The following is an 18,300-nucleotide window of genomic DNA, read 5'->3' as shown; positions in this document are numbered from 1 at the left end:
ATCGGGGAAGCTGCCATGCCAGCACACTTTCTACAACCTTCGCAACAAAGCGAAGGTTGGAAACTGGACGATAATTTCCCAAAATAGCTGGGTCCAGGGAAGGCTTCTTGAGGAGGGGTCTCACCACCGCCTCTTTCAAGGCGGCAGGAAAGACCCCTTCCTGCAAAGAAGCATTAATGATCCCCCGGAGCCAGCCTCGTGTCACCTCCTGTGTGGCCAGCACCAACCAGGAAGGGCACGGGTCCAATAAACATGTGGTGGCATGCAGCCTCCTCAACAACCTGTCCACGTCCTCGAGAGCCACAGGGTCAAACTCATCCCAAACAATCTCGACAAGACGCGGCTCCGCCCTCTCACCTGGATCATCCCAATTTTGGTCCAAACCATCCCGGAGCTGAATGATTTTATCGTATAGATAACCACTAAACTCCTGTAAGGGGTCATCCCACACCTCCTGATGAAGGAGAGAGCGGGTCACCCGAAACAGGGCAGCCGGGCAGTTATCTGCCGACGCAATGAGGGTGGAAACGTAAGAACGCCTCGCCTCCCTCATTGCCACTAGGTAGGTCTTAGAATAAGACCTAACTAGTGTCCGGTCAGCTTCGGAACGGCTGGACCTCCAGGCACTCTCTAGGTGTCTTCGCCGGCGTTTCATCTCCCTCAGCCCCTCGGAAAACCAAGGGGCCGGTTGAGACCTACGCCGGGTCAGAGGCCGCAAAGGCGCGACACGGTCCAAAGCCCCAGCCGCGGCCTGCTCCCAGGCCACGACTAGTTCTTCAGCCGTGCCGTGGGCCAGATCCTCAGGAAATGGCCCAAGCTCCGTCAGGAACCGCTCAGGGTCCATCAGGCGCCTGGGACGGAACCAACGCATTGGTTCCATCTCCCTGCAGTGGTGGGTGGCAGTCCGAAAGTCCAGGCGAAGGAGAAAATGATCTGACCATGACACAGGTTCTGTTTCTAAATCTCCTAATTCCAGATCATTTAACCACTGACTAGAGATATAAATCAAGTCCAGTGTGCCTCCCCCATGTGCGTAGGGCCATCAATTACTTGAATCAGGTCCAAGGCCGTCATGGAGTCGATGACAAGCCGGTCGATGGCAGGTTGAAATCCTCCATGACCATAAGTCTGGGGGTCTCAACCGCCACTCCGGCAAGCACCTCCAACAACTCGGGCAGGGCTGTAGTCACGCAGCAAGGAGCCAGGTACGTGATCAACAAGCCCATCTGATTCCTATGACCCCACCTCACAAAGAGGGATTCACAATCGGCTATCTGAGGTACAGTGGACTCCCTCGGTTCTAGACCTTCCCTAATAACAACTGCCACCCCGCCACCCCTACCTTGGGCTCTCGGTTGATGAAATGCTCGGAAACCCGGAGGGCACAATTCGACAAGGGGAACACCCCCTTCAGTGCCCAACCAGGCTTCCGTAATGGAAAAACTTTTATTTCTAATTTGATGAAAACCGTGGGAACCTTCAGAGTCAGTTTTCATCAGAACTGTGCCAATATGATATATCCAATAAAACAATTATTTGAGAAATCTACCAGTCTCAGAGTTTTGTTTGCTTTGTGATTATTACTGACAACCATTATATATAATGCTGTATAATGCTAAAGTATGGTATACTCTAATTGTGCTTTGTTAAACAAGTGATTCAGTAATAGAAGGATTCATGTTTTTCAAAAGACCAACATCTAACAAACAAACTACAATGTGAAAGTTGACATAATTCCTAGAATACATACACCTTCCTTTAAAATTCAGGCATCATGATCAAATTTGGCTCAGCCAGTTGGAATCTAACCAATAGTTTCGTATCATAATAAAATACTTCATTACTAAGGTTGATTCCTGCTAAGATATCAACTGAAATTTCCAGTCTTCAAAATCCAGGGCTGATCTTCTCTAGAAATCATTATGCTATCCTCCAAATAAAAGCATCTCTTAAAAACATTTGAGCTCAAAATAATATTGGTCTTGCCATATTTCTGCAAAAATAAGACCCTGTCTTGAACCCTGAAATAAGCGCTTGGCCTTATTGTCACGTGCTTAAAAGTCCGATTGGGCTTATTATCAGGGGGTGTCTTATTTTGGGGGAAACAGTATTTACATGACATGGTTCAGTATAGAAAGGAGCTGTGAGAAGGCAACATTGATGCTATATTAAAGCATAATAACATAATAACAGAGCTGGAAGGGACCTTGGAGGCCTTCTAGTCCAACCCCCTGCTCAGGCAGGAAACCCTACACCATTTCAGACAAATGGCTATCCAACATTTTCTTAAAAATTTCCAATGTTGGAGCATTCTCAACTTCTGCAGGCAAGTTGTTCCACTTATTGATTGTTCTAACTGCCAGGAAATTTCTTCTTAGTTCTAAGTTGCTTCTCTCCTTGATTAGTTTCCACCCATTGCTTCTTGTTCTACCCTCAGGTGCTTTGGAGAATAGTTTGACTCCCTGTTCTTTGTGGCAACCCCTGAGATATTGGAACACTGCTATCATGTCTCTCTTAGTTCTTCTTTTCATTAAACTAGACATACCGAGTTCCTGCAACCGTTCTTCATATGTTTTAGCCTCCAGTCCCGTAATCATCTTCGTTGCTCTTCTCTGCGCTCTTTCTAGAGTCTCAACATCTTTTTTACATTGTGGCTTCCTTTGGCTTTATCTCAGTAACTGTGCATTAAGTTGCAATATATGCACTCTTATGGGTACAGATTTCTACAAAAACATTTGCAAAAGCTGAAATTGTCTTCAGATTCCAGGATCCAAGAAATAAAGAGGTATTTATGTATAGGTTTCCTATTTTGGACATCCATACATCATATAGTGATAAATAATTAAAGCTATTGAGGCTGAGAAGTTGGGAACGAAACCAGGGTTTTGGTCTCCCTGGATCTCTTTTTTCACAAATAACATTTGAAGAAAACTTTGGCAACACAATCATATGGCCTTTAATAAAGTTTTAGTTTATATTTTTAAAAGAAAAGCTATTGACAATGTTATCTAAAACAATTTCATAGGCAGTCTGGTACCCTCATCACAGGTAACAGTAAATGTACTATATTTCTAATGCAATTCAATATAAACCCTAATATAGTATCCAGCTGGTTACTATACAGTAGGAAACTAAGTAAATCTGGGGGCAAACAGACAAGAAAAGTAAGGGAGATAACTTGGTGGTGAGATTTGATACATATAACTGGAAGAAGTCAAAAAGACAGGAAGGGGTATCCTCGGAGGTAGTAAGCTTAATAGATGTAGACATTAAGGCAGGGTGCTATTCAGCAGGTTCTGACAGGTTCTGGAGAACCAGTAGCAGAAATTTTGAGTAGTTTGGAGAACTGGCAAATACTACCTGTGGCTGGCCCCAGAGTGGGGTGGGAATGGAGATTTTGCAGTATCCTTCCCCTGCCACACCCACCAAACCACGGCCACCAAGCCACATGACGCCCACCAAGCCACACGACGCCCACCAAGCCACACGACGCCCACCAAGCCACACCATGCCCACAGAACCCATAGTAAAAAAATTTGAATTCCATCACTGCATTAAGGGGAATGATAAGAAACATACTGTGTCATTAGACAGCTTGCAGTTAGTATTGAGGACCTCTAGAACAGAGGAAATTTGTCTATTCTGAGAGGGGGAAAAAATCTGAAAAGAGCCAGGAAAGATATGAAAAGCTATGGAGCAACACACACACATGCCCAGTGAAGAAAGAAGAACATCAGAAGTTTAGCTTAGAAATCAGGGGCTAAGAAAAAATAGGAAGAGAAAAAAAGAAGTGGAAACACTTGAAAGAGACAGCCTAAGAAAATAAAGGGAAATAAGAAACAAAGCTTTCATTTAAGTGAGTAAAACTACTTATGAATAAAAAGAAAAGAAAAGAAAGTATTAAGGGTTTCTTCTTGCACCACTTAGCCTGGTTGGAAATCCACTAATAAGGAGGAGAAACAAGCACAAATATTTCAGAATTATTGGGTTAGCAGATTGGCCAATAAAGAGCGGGGTGGAGGAGGCTGAATATTTTGTTTTTATTTTTATTTATTTATTTGTCAAGTATGTATTAGATAATATATATAAGTATAAGCATGAATTGAATACATAAAATGAATACAAATAAAGGGAACATTAGGACAGGGATGGTAGGCACGCTGGTGTGCTTATGCACGCCCCTTACAGACCGCTTAGGAATGGGGTGTTAGATCCACAGTAGACAGTCTTAAGTTAAAATTTTGAGGGTTTTGGGATGAAACCACAAAGTCAGATAGCTGGTGTGGAAGTCAGCCTCTGGTTCTGGTGGGAGAAGATACGGGCTTGAGGGGCCAAGACAAAGAAAAGTGAATCCAGTTCACAAAAAGGAACCTGACAGGAGGAATCCAGAATTCAACCCAGAATTATGTAGTTGTGAACAAGGTCCCTGCATAAAGAAACCTGCTATATGAGGGTTTTGGAGAGACAGCTATTGAACTGCATATTTTGTCAAAAATGGTGGGGAAAGTTGGTTTGTTTCAATATGGCTGTGCTTTTTAAATGCTTGGTACCTTTAAGGAAATTGCTCAATCTGTTGTGAAGAACTGTTGTTCTGAGCAAACCTTTCTTGAGGATACAACAAGATGTACTCTACTTTGTTCAGGAAACCACTATTGCTTATACTTGTACCTGTATGATACTATTTGTATATTTGAGTGGGTTGTTAATGTATTATCCCTAAGGAAAAAATACCTAGGGGTTGGATAACTAGGGGTTAGAAGCAAATTCCTTTAATTCCTCTGATGGCTGAAGTGTTGGTAGCAGATTTATTTATTTATTTATTTATTTATTTGATCATATTTATATACCGCCCTATCTCCCGAAGGACTCAGGGCGGTTTACAGGCACTTAAAAAACACATAAATACAATATAAAAACAATTAAAAAACTTATTCTAAAAGCCCAATAATTAAAAATATAGGAATAAAACCCAATTTAAAACCCATAAATTTAAAATCTAACTCAGTCCTGCACAATTAAATAAGTATGTTTTAAGCTCGCGGCGGAAGGTCCGAAGGTCCGGAAGCTGACGAAGTCCGGGGGGTAGTTCGTTCCAGAGGGTGGGAGCCCCCACAGAGAAGGTCCTTCCCCTGGGCGTCGCCAGACGACATTGCCTCGCTGACGGCACCCTGAGGAGTCCTTCTCTATGAGAGCGCACGGGTCGGTGAGAGGTATTCGGTAGCAGTAGGCGGTCCCAGAATAACCCGGCCCTATGCCATGGAGCGCTTTAAAGGTGGTCACCAAAACCTTGAAGCGCACCCGGAAGGCCACAGGTAGCCAGTGCAGTCTGCGCAGGATGGGTGTTATGCGGGAGCCACGAGGGGCTCCATCTATCACCCGTGCAGCCGCATTCTGGACTAACTGTAGCCTCCGGATGCCCTTCAAGGGGAGCCCCATGTAGAGAGCATTGCAGTAATCCAGGCGAGACGTCACGAGTGCGTGAGTGACCGTGCATAGGGCATCCCGGTCCAGAAAGGGGCGCAACTGGCGCACCAGGCGAACCTGGTAGAACGCTCTCCTGGAGACGGCCGTCAAATGATCTTCTACAGACAGCCGTTCATCCAGGAGGACGCCTAAGTTGCACACCCTCTCCATCGGGGCCAATGACTCGCCACCGATGGTCAGCCGCGGATTTAGCTGACTGTACCGGGATGCCGGCATCCACAGCCACTCTGTCTTGGAGGGATTGAGCTTGAAGATCCTTATTTGCAAGATTCTGAAACAGTTCTGATATTAAAGCAGGCTCTAAGATATGTGATAAAATATGAACAGTGTCATAGAAGTACCTACGAAGGTTAACCCATCAAAAACAAGAGTGTTTGTTTTATTTCTGCCTTATGTTCTCTTGATGCAAATGACAAACCATAAAAGATGACATTGTGCAAAACAAGAGTTTCGGTTTCCAGTTTATCATTTGCCTACAAGTCCAAATGTCATATGTATTCTAATTAAAACATTTACGTTGAATATCCTTTTCTCATTCTCTTGAGGACATTTCTGAAACTTCAAATGTCCCTTATACAGGTAATTCTCAAATTACAATCGTAATGGAGCCTGCCCATTACCATCATTATTTGTGACAGTTGTTAAATGAGATGCTCATGTAATCATCTTAACAGCCCCAGCCCTGCTCTTCCCAATGCGTTCATTAAGTGACTGCTATGGTCTTTAAATGGTCCCCCTGAGGCACCCCTTGCTCTCTTTCTAGTCCCTCAGGATTCCTGAAGACCTCAGGGCTAGTTCCCCACCCTGTTAGATCCCAAACTCTTTTTCCACCCCATGATGATCAATCACTTACCTTTTTGATATCGTAGGGTTCTTTTTAAACCTAAAATGAAGTATAGAGCTTAAACAATGGTTTATTTTGATAAGCTTAGCCACAGCTCAGGAAGTACCTACTTCAAACTCCATTTCCATCACACAGGAGGTGGTTGGTATATTATATTTAGACAATTTAAATGATTAATATCAGATGAAAGCCACCATTATGTTGTACTGGCAGACTATGTGGCACCCATGGAATAATGTGAATTATTTATCTGCTTTCCCCCCCTAATGTTAAACATGTGTTTTTCTCTGATGTTAAACATCTCTGCCTGCCCAGAGTAATGAATTTAAGATGGGTAACCATATATATTGAAATAAGAAATAAAATCCCATAAGCCTATATCTCTGATCACAGCTGTATGATTCGGAAATTTCTTCTAAATAATGGTTTGCGTGTGATTGGTCAAATGTTGTCTGCCACAATTTTCTCCCTGGGCTCTCCATATACAACCTGCTGTTCTGCATTTTATATTTCATTCTCTATAATATATTGTATATTCCTGTTTCTTAAGCCAAGAAAAATATATAATGAGTCTGAAAAATATTGCTGATATCTTCTAATTCTTGAATAATTCTGTGATAAGGAGAAATTGGAATTTCTGGTGGTCAATAGCAAACCAATAAAAGCAGAAATGTGATATTTATTACTAGGTACACATTGGAATTAAGGCTTTTAAAGATACGTTTTATATTTTTCTCTATATTTTACTGAATATTTTGGGAGGGGAAGGAATATTGCTCTTTTTACATATAAAAGAAATGCCAGTGCTAATAAAATGGAATATTTTCTGAAATTCAATATGAAGCTGTCACGAAGTAACAGCTTTTAACACGAACCTCTCCCACCAGTCACGAATTCTTGTTTATAATGCAGAACAATTGTTCCTTTGAATGAAAATGAATGAATTCTATCTACAGGCAGAAGAGACACTCTGATTGTCTCTTTTAACCTCACTTTTTACTTGGTCCAGATAGAAAATTTGATTTGGGGGATGCTTAATCTAAAGCAGGAGAAGAGGGAATAGATGGTTCTTCAGGGAAGCATTGGTTTGCCTGTATTTAATTTGCATATCAACCACATTTTTTTACCATGGTGTATTTCAATGAAGTTTTGTATAAACAATAGCAGCCAGATGGCAGCACATACATGACCTTGACTGATCCAGAAAGCTAAGCAAAAACGGTCCTTATTAGTACTTTGATAGCAGAAGTATAGAACTGCAGGCTAGACTAGCAATTGAAAAAATAATCTGAAAGAAGGCACTATCAAGTCCCACCAAGCTCAATTGAAGGAAATTTTATTTTATTTTTGTTCCTAGATAACTATTGAAATATTTTTGATCAGACTGTTGAAACAAAACAGTCCTAATGAAGACTAGTTTATATAATTGAAAAAGCATCAATACAAACTACTTTGTAATTTACATTCTTAATCTGTGTTTTATTTTTAGCTGGTGTAGATATACCAGATTAAACTTCCACCAAGAAACTAGCTGATTTATATTGCAGGCTAGGAATCAAGCTCTTCGTAGACTAATTTTGCTGTATGCCACCCAGAGTTGTTTTCCGTGAGATAAATTTGATTAATAAATAATTTATTACAACTGTTTGAGATGTTTTTTCTGTGTTCCAAAAAATAACATTTCTGCTAACCACCTCAATCATAGAATTCTTTAGCATATGTTTAATAAGCCAAATAGAATATTATGACATACTTATTTTGGTTTAAGACTAAAAAATGAATGTGGCATCCAGACACAAAGAATGCATCTCTTGTATTTAAATAGCAATATGTACTATAAACATATAAAGTATAAAAATCCCCCCAAAATACACATAAATATAAGCAGATGATGAGTAAAGGGTTACCCATAAGTCACACTGAGCCTTTTAGAGGAGATGGTGCCTTGAGGCTTAGAGCAGTAGGTTTGGAAGAGTGGTTTAGTAATTTTGCAAAACAACCATTCAAGTTTTTTTCACAACCATACCTCTGTATTAATGTCAGTAAATATTCTAGAGAGCATTTGCAATAGTAAAGACATCAGGGGATTGAGTTCTAGTGAGAGATAATACATTGTGGATGTCTCTTTTTTAAAAAAAAGATCCTTGAGTTATGGAATTGCAAACATCTTGATAATGACATTTAACAAATACTAAGTGAGTAGAGGTCCTGGAATAACAATCTTATAAAGGAGAGAAGATAGTACTGAATGCTACTAATAGTGGGGAGAAAAGGTGGCAGCCAGTCCAGAATACTCTGCAGTGTTTAGGAGGCAGGCATGCTTAAGAAAGTTATACCATGTTTTCAAGGGCTCCTTAGTTCTGATTTACAAACTAGGGAATATTCTGTAAATTACAGATTGTCCTGATTTACTGACTGCCTCATTTAATGATCATTCACAGTTATGATGGTGATGGAAAAAGAAATTTGCTATCAATTCTCACATTTATGACCTTTCAAGGCTTGCTTTCAGCAAAGCAAAGCTGAAGTAATACCATAAACACAGTAGCAGCTTCACTCAGAGACTGCTTTGCTTAATAGCAATAGCACTTAGATTTATATACCACTTCAAAGTGCTTTACAGCCCTCTCTAAGAAGTTTACAGAGTCAGCTTATTGTCCCCAACAATCCAGGTCCTCATTTTACCAACCTCAAAAGGATGGAAGACTGAGTCAACCTTGAGCCGGTCAAGATCGAACTGCTGGCAGTTGGCAGAGTTAGCCTGCAGTACTCTATTCTAATCACTGCGCCACCATGGCTCTGAGCGAAATAAGGCTTTATTTAGTCAGTTTTGTTCAGTGAGCTTTAAATTTGTGTCCAGTCCCAATTCAGGTTGCTAACCAAGGGCTACCTGTATTCCTTTTTCCTTATCAACATACCAACTTGACAAACCTGAGGAGTTACTGGATCTCTAAATAATCTGAGCCTTGAATCTGCTACATCCACTTGAAGGCTCCATGTGGCTCTTTGAAACTTTCTTGAGATCTTATGGATATTTAGGTGGATAAGTGTTTAAAGAGGCTTCCACCAGGGTGATAAGTGTAGCAAGGAATTATTTGCATAGGGGGCCAGCTGCAGTTTCATAAATAAAGATTCTAGAGATGACTATCCTGCTTTGCAGCATAGTGGCTTCCTGTTAATTAGTATTTTTTTTAATTCTAGTCCATTTCAAAAGCAATAAAGCAGGTTAGGCATCATGATATATATATGTTCAAAGGCTTCCTGCTACATACCTCTGACATTTAAATAGAGAATTAGAAACTGGGGAGATGACAAAGTAGCATAATGTAATATATAATTCAGTGATGTAATATGAACAACTATCTTCCATTTTTTTAAAAAAAAGAAGCATACACTTTCTGACCCTGCCTTCCACAGACATTTCTCTTTGAACACTAAAACCAAACTATTAATTTTTTCAGACAAGCAATTCTGTTTTGGCAAAAAAAAAAAAATCTGGACAATCTCCATCATAGCATATTTCTGCTTATTGTGGACAGAACATTCAGAATAGGATTAAACCATAACAATGATGAATGAAGATAGTGTTGTATTAAATCCATCCTTACTTTTGCTTAGTGTCAGGCTGTGGTTGATAGGAAGTGGTTTTTTTCAGGATCTAATTGAAGCAGAAGGCTTGGCCGAATCAGGCTGAAATGTTTGTCTTAAAAATAAGAAAGGGAAGAAAACTAGAAGTCCAGATTTCACTAGAAAGGAATGCACATAGCAAATTGCCGAGCATTGGTGTAAAAAGAGACAACGGATGTTAGGTTCGGGAAGTAACGAGGCTGGAGACCATGGTAGTGACAACAGCTCTTTAATATAGGGTGAACCCAGCAACAGGCTGGGGGAAAAACCTCTCCTTTTATACAGTTCTGCTGGAGGCTTCGTCCAATCAGCAACGTGCTGATTTCCCGCTCAAATATTTAAAGGTACAAACATAAATACATAACACTCCTCCCCTCCCAGAAAACACTTTGCCTCTATTTACATATTTATTTACATGTTATTTTTCGACGTAGTCACGCAAATAACCTGGGCTGCCTCCTAGTTCTTTCTGACCTGCGCGGTTCAGTTCTGGTGGTGTTTTGAGCTGGTCGGAGGGGCTGTTTTCCTCCCAGTTTTCTCTGAGCCAACGGGCTCTGGATTATTGGCTGACTTTTTCTTGGCCATCCGCCTTGGATTACTTCTGAAACTTTCCTGCTGTTTTCCTCGAACCTGATGGCGCCGCTGGAACTCTGGGACCTCAGCTAAGTCTTGCGCCCCCGGTCATTGTCAGCTGTGAATTCAAATTGGTATTGGTCATGATTTGTTTCATTTGGTTCGGTTTGATCAGTTATTCGCTTTCCTTAACTGATCTATGTGGCGCCCACACTCGGTTGTCTGGTAGCTCTACCACGACGATTTTGGCCGGTTATCTTTATTATTTGTCCTGCGAACCAACTAGGGCCGCCCCATAGTTTCGGCCCACACCCGTCGCCTATGCTCATTTCCTTGTCTTTTCTAGTTCCCCTTGTAACCCTCTGGTGTAATGGGATTCAAACGGTCAAGTGGGCACCGGAGTTTCCGCCCCATTAGTAATTCGGCTGGGCTTTTCCCGTGGCCGTGCTTGGGGTTCTGTGCTGGACGGCTAGGAAAAGTCTATCTTTGTTTGCCAGTCACCTGGCTTGAGCCTGACACGCCTCCTTAGCGCCCGGACGGAACGCCTGCAAGGCCATTCGACGCAGGGTGGAAAGGCGCAGAGAGGGCATGTCGGATGCCTCCTCTGCCAGGTATTCTTCAAACTGGGCTGCCGTGAATTGAGGCTCATTGTCGGACACCAGAGTGTCCGCAACCCGTGAGTTGCGAATAGGTGGCGAGGGCTGCGATTACTGCCTCGGCCGTAGTGGATTTCATGAGTATGATCTCCAACCATTTAGAGAATGCATCAACAACCACTAGGAACGTTTGGCCGTGGAAAGGGCCAGCAAAATCAATGTGGATTCTTGACCAGGGCCCTTGGGGCTTTTCCCATTCTCTGACTGGGGCCGTTGGGGTAGAGGTCTGACTCTTGGCAAGCCTGGCATTTCCTACCCTCTCAGCAATCTCAAGGCCCATGAGTGGCCACCACACATAGCTTCTAGCTAACCCTTCATCCTTACGATCCCTGGGTGACCTCGTGGAGGAGGTCCAATACCTTTCCCTTAACTTATCAGGAATTATTACACGATCACCCCATAACAGGCACCCCTTGAGCCGAGAGCTCATCTCGCTTTTTAACAAATTCTTGAACTGCTCGCTCGCGCAGCGGGCCACCCTCTCTGTACCCAACCGAGTACAGTCCTTAACACAATGTCCCGGTATGATGCCCGAGCCACTTCCTTAGATGTGACTGGGCCAGAGTCCAAAGAGTCAATAAGTAGGATGGGCGTCCCCGAGTGGGGTCTTCGGTCGCCCCTGGTAGTGGGCATCGCTTAACGCGCCTGCATGCCCCACTTCTTTTCCTGGTCGATGCTGCAGCTTGTACGAATAAGCTGCCAAGAATATAGTCCATCGGGTCAAGCGTGGCGAAAGTGCCACAGGCGTTGTGTCGCCAGCCAGTATCCTAGTAGCGGTCTGTGGTCAGTCACGATTTCAAAATTCCGCCCAAAGACATACTCGTGGAATTTTTAACCCCTGACACAATGGCTAGTGCTTCTTTGTCTAATTGAATGAATTCTATCTACAGGCAGAAGAGACACTCTGATTGTCTCTTTTAACCTCACTTTTTACTTGGTCCAGATAGAAAATTTGATTTGGGGGATGCTTAATCTAAAGCAGGAGAAGAGGGAATAGATGGTTCTTCAGGGAAGCATTGGTTTGTCTGTATTTAATTTGCATATCAACCACATTTTTTTACCATGGTGTATTTCAATGAAGTTTTGTATAAACAATAGCAGCCAGATGGCAGCACATACATGACCTTGACTGATCCAGAAAGCTAAGCAAAAACGGTCCTTATTAGTACTTTGATAGCAGAAGTATAGAACTGCAGGCTAGACTAGCAATTGAAAAAATAATCTGAAAGAAGGCACTATCAAGTCCCACCAAGCTCAATTGAAGGAAATTTTATTTTATTTTTGTTCCTAGATAACTATTGAAATATTTTTGATCAGACTGTTGAAACAAAACAGTCCTAATGAAGACTAGTTTATATAATTGAAAAAGCATCAATACAAACTACTTTGTAATTTACATTCTTAATCTGTGTTTTATTTTTAGCTGGTGTAGATATACCAGATTAAACTTCCACCAAGAAACTAGCTGATTTATATTGCAGGCTAGGAATCAAGCTCTTCGTAGACTAATTTTGCTGTATGCCACCCAGAGTTGTTTTCCGTGAGATAAATTTGATTAATAAATAATTTATTACAACTGTTTGAGATGTTTTTTCTGTGTTCCAAAAAATAACATTTCTGCTAACCACCTCAATCATAGAATTCTTTAGCATATGTTTAATAAGCCAAATAGAATATTATGACATACTTATTTTGGTTTAAGACTAAAAAATGAATGTGGCATCCAGACACAAAGAATGCATCTCTTGTATTTAAATAGCAATATGTACTATAAACATATAAAGTATAAAAATCCCCCCAAAATACACATAAATATAAGCAGATGATGAGTAAAGGGTTACCCATAAGTCACACTGAGCCTTTTAGAGGAGATGGTGCCTTGAGGCTTAGAGCAGTAGGTTTGGAAGAGTGGTTTAGTAATTTTGCAAAACAACCATTCAAGTTTTTTTCACAACCATACCTCTGTATTAATGTCAGTAGATATTCTAGAGAGCATTTGCAATAGTAAAGACATCAGGGGATTGAGTTCTAGTAAGAGATAATACATTGTGGATGTCTCTTTTTTAAAAAAAAGATCCTTGAGTTATGGAATTGCAAACATCTTGATAATGACATTTAACAAATACTAAGTGAGTAGAGGTCCTGGAATAACAATCTTATAAAGGAGAGAAGATAGTACTGAATGCTACTAATAGTGGGGAGAAAAGGTGGCAGCCAGTCCAGAATACTCTGCAGTGTTTAGGAGGCAGGCATGCTTAAGAAAGTTATACCATGTTTTCAAGGGCTCCTTAGTTCTGATTTACAAACTAGGGAATATTCTGTAAATTACAGATTGTCCTGATTTACTGACTGCCTCATTTAATGATCATTCACAGTTATGATGGTGATGGAAAAAGAAATTTGCTATCAATTCTCGCATTTATGACCTTTCAGGGCTTGCTTTCAGCAAAGCAAAACTGAAGTAATACCATAAACACAGTAGCAGCTTCACTCAGAGACTGCCTTGCTTAATAGCAATAGCACTTAGATTTATATACCACTTCAAAGTGCTTTACAGCCCTCTCTAAGAAGTTTACAGAGTCAGCTTATTGTCCCCAACAATCCAGGTCCTCATTTTACCAACCTCAAAAGGATGGAAGACTGAGTCAACCTTGAGCCGGTCAAGATCGAACTGCTGGCAGTTGGCAGAGTTAGCCTGCAGTACTCTATTCTAATCACTGCGCCACCATGGCTCTGAGCGAAATAAGGCTTTATTTAGTCAGTTTTGTTCAGTGAGCTTTAAATTTGTGTCCAGTCCCAATTCAGGTTGCTAACCAAGGGCTACCTGTATTCCTTTTTCCTTATCAACGTACCAACTTGACAAACCTGAGGAGTTACTGGATCTCTGTAAATAATCTGAGCCTTGAATCTGCTACATCCACTTGAAGGCTCCATGTGGCTCTTTGAAACTTTCTTGAGATCTTATGGATATTTAGGTGGATAAGTGTTTAAAGAGGCTTCCACCAGGGTGATAAGTGTAGCATGGAATTATTTGCATAGGGGGCCAGCTGCAGTTTCATAAATAAAGATTCTAGAGATGACTATCCTGCTTTGCAGCATAGTGGCTTCCTGTTAATTAGTATTTTTTTTTAATTCTAGTCCATTTCAAAAGCAATAAAGCAGGTTAGGCATCATGATATATATATGTTCAAAGGCTTCCTGCTACATACCTCTGACATTTAAATAGAGAATTAGAAACTGGGGAGATGACAAAGTAGCATAATGTAATATATAATTCAGTGATGTAATATGAACAACTATCTTCCATTTTTTTTTAAAAAAGAAGCATACACTTTCTGACCCTGCCTTCCACAGACATTTCTCTTTGAACACTAAAACCAAACTATTAATTTTTTCAGACAAGCAATTCTGTTTTGGCAAAAAAAAAAAATCTGGACAATCTCCATCATAGCATATTTCTGCTTATTGTGGACAGAACATTCAGAATAGGATTAAACCATAAAAATGATGAATGAAGATAGTGTTGTATTAAATCCATCCTTACTTTTGCTTAGTGTCAGGCTGTGGTTGATAGGAAGTGGTTTTTTTCAGGATCTAATTGAAGCAGAAGGCTTGGCCGAATCAGGCTGAAATGTTTGTCTTAAAAATAAGAAAGGGAAGAAAACTAGAAGTCCAGATTTCACTAGAAAGGAATGCACATAGCAAATTGCCGAGCATTGGTGTAAAAAGAGACAATGGACTCAATTTATTTGCAGAGTTCTAGCTTTCCAGTGTTCAGAATCTGCAAATCTCTCAAAGTATAATTAAACATACACGTGATCTTTTTTTGCTGGTTGATTCTTTAGTTATTTGTCCTGAGACACTACATGTGTTTGGCTGAGATTCCTTAAACAGTGAGGTCTGAGTAGGTAGGAATAATTATTGCACTGTGAATATTTTCTTATTTATTTGAGCAATCCTTTAAAATATTTTTAAGACTGAGAAAATGTAGCGACTTAAAAGGAAATACAATTTTAGGTTAGCAGTTCCATCTTTCTCGTATGGGAACTGCCTAATTTTTACTTGCTGCAATTAATACCATCTTTTTGCTTTATTTGAAAGTATTATTCAAAATATTTTCATTAAACAAAACTAATAAAGCCATAGTTTTAGGAGACTTAGATTTTTTGGGTTGTGGTTTAGTTAAAGTATAATTGGGGCAATTCAAGTTGTTGCTTTGAGAAGAAAAGTAAAGAGAAATCCCAAAGTAAGACACCTTACAGACAACAATAAAGCAAACATATTATAATTAATTTATTATTAAACTATTATGCTATTCTTTTTCTTCTGGTAGTACTACATACCAGAATTTTATTTTTCAGATTAACATTTGTCTGTAACTCTGTTGGATCAATTTATATTACAACAGTTGATAACTTGATAAATTGAAAAGCTACCCAGTTATATAACTTCCTTTCTCCACATTTCTTCATATTTTATGAAAATATGGAGAAGTATATGATAGTTGCCTATATTTGAACATCAATTTAGGTGCCAACACAGATGATGGAGGGGAGGCAGACTTCAAGCACATGAGAGAAATAAAATGCCTTTAGATTAGAGATTAGATAGTCTGGAGAGAGAGAGGGAGGGAGGTAGGAAGGGGGAAGGAAAAGAGAGATAGAGACAGGGAGGGAGGGAGGGAGATGGAGAGAAATCAATCTCTCCAATCTGTAGGATATCTTCTTAAATTCCATAGTATTATAGGAGCTCTATGTAGTTAGTCTAGAGGAGAAGGAAAGATAATAATGTGAAACAGCATTCTGTAATACTGCTTTCCTGAAGCAATATAGAATCTACTTTTTGTGAAAGAAAGAAAGAAAGAAAGAAGTAAGGAAAGAAAGAAAGAAAGAAAGAAAGAAAGAAAGAAAGAAAGAAAGAAAGAAAGAAAAAATAGGTTGGAGAACCGACTGGGAGTTGTCTGAACTCACTGATTGTGGGTCAAACTTCACCTGGATTAGAAATTTCATCTAGAATTTCCTCCTTTTCCTTATTTCAAAACTTGCACAGTATTTCGAATTGACTTGTACAAAGGTTGTACACATACAAACTTGTACAAAGGTAGTTGAGAAAACAGAATTGCATATTCAAGGTACTGTATGTTTCAGCATTGAATCTTCTACACTGCTTATCGTAGACAATTACAGATTATTTGGTAGGGGGGGTTCTGATTTACATACAGTAAGCAAAATTGATATATTTAGGGATATTTTTCTTTTTTGGTCTCTTCTTCAGCAAATAAAGATGATGGCCGCATACTGTGAAATCCAAGGCATTCCGTTTCCAAAGGTTCATCTGAGAAAGAGCGAAAGAATATGAAGGAGTGCTACGTTTTCTCAATTTGTGTCACATTTTACTTGCAACTAAAAAAATAAAACAATTCTTGATATCACTAGAAATAATGCTTGAGTAAAGATGACAGGAAGGCCTGGAGGAACGCTGACCATGGGGTCATGATGGGTCAGACACGACTTCGCAACTAACAACAGCAAAAAGAAGAAGCAATTCATGAGAATTTTTTTTGCCTTATTAGATCAATGAAAATTAATAGATTAGTTACACTTTAAAAACAAATATGTTCTACACATGACATGTATTGTGCATATTAAGCTATACTTGATTATTATTTACAGTTGTAGTCCAATTAAAGGCTCTGTTAAGAGAAATCACTTTGTAAATGGGTAATTTTATGAAGGCAGTATTATATGTGATAACTCAGCATTGATATACATTCCTAGGATCATTTCCAGGTGAAAGGCACAAAAATAGATTCATCATTCAAATTGTTCTAGTTTTATCTACCACTATTTTATTGTGAAAAGTGATCATTAGTGTATCTAAGATAGTCAGCTTGATATCTGCGAGATGTTTTGGATATCACTTTACAGTAGTTAGTTTGTGTTGCAAAGCACAAATGATGCAAGTCTGAATACTGTTGTTAACCCTATTGATGAAAATAAAGTTGGCATTTTGAAGCAACTCCCATTATCTTTAGTAGTCATGGCTAAATCCAAAAACCAGACAGTCATCTGAATGCCTGACTCGGCTCCAAATTTCTTCTCAAACCTTTGTCAACATATCAAGTAACGTAATTCTATTCACTGATTTGAAAATTGAAAATGTTAGATTTATCACTAGTCATAGAATATATATTGGACAATTTTCTTGGTGATTTTATTCTATAGGTGGTCCTTGAGGTATAACCATAATTGAGCCCATAATTTATGTTGCTAAGTGAAAAATTTGTTAAGTGAGATTTGTTCCATTTTACAACTTTACTTGCCACATTTGTTAAGTGAATCACTGCAGTTGTTAAATTAGTAACATCATTGTTAATCTGGCTTTCCCATTAACTTTGCTTGCCAGAAGGTCACAAAAGGTGATCACATGACCCTAGGACACTGCCAGCATCATAAATATCAACCAATTGTCAAGCATCTGGATGTAAATCAAATGACTATGGGGATGCTACAAGGGTCGTAAGTGTGAAAAATGGTCACTTTCTTTTTTCAGTGCTGTTTGAATGGTCACTAAAGGAACTGTTGTAAATCAAGGACAATCTGTAATAGTTACAAGAGAACCAGACAATTGTTTGAATGCAAAACCTTGTCCCGTGAATGGAGTTTAAGGCCAACCTTTGAAAGGTCCCTTTTTGAAAAATAACTTCTTATCCTTAATGATCACAGGATGAGATATAAATGCTAGTTTCAAACATTTTAATTTTCTTTTATCTAGCGAGAGTGGAACCTGACAGGTTTTAATGTGATATTCCAGGTATCTTGGCACACTGTTTTATTACTCAAGGACTCAGTATTCCTAGCTAGTAGAGAATAAAGTTTCTCCCAGATGACTTCTGCTGGCCAACATAGATGGAGGTCTAACTTGCAGTTGGCAGCTTGCATACCTTCAAGGAGCGCATTCATAATATAAATGACAGGAATTGAATTTGATCCAAATACGGAGCGTGAACAAGATTCTTATATGTCAAACTCTGACCACCCCAGTAGAGCCAAATAAAAGCTCTTTCTTTCTACAAAATAGCAAACTTAGCAACTTAGAAAGTGATCCAGGTTTTAG

Source organism: Ahaetulla prasina, chromosome 1, assembly GCF_028640845.1.
Source record: "Ahaetulla prasina isolate Xishuangbanna chromosome 1, ASM2864084v1, whole genome shotgun sequence".
NCBI classification, from domain to species: Eukaryota; Metazoa; Chordata; class Lepidosauria; order Squamata; family Colubridae; genus Ahaetulla; species Ahaetulla prasina.
The sequence above is the reverse complement of the archived record's forward strand: the minus strand, read 5'-3'. Positions refer to the sequence as shown.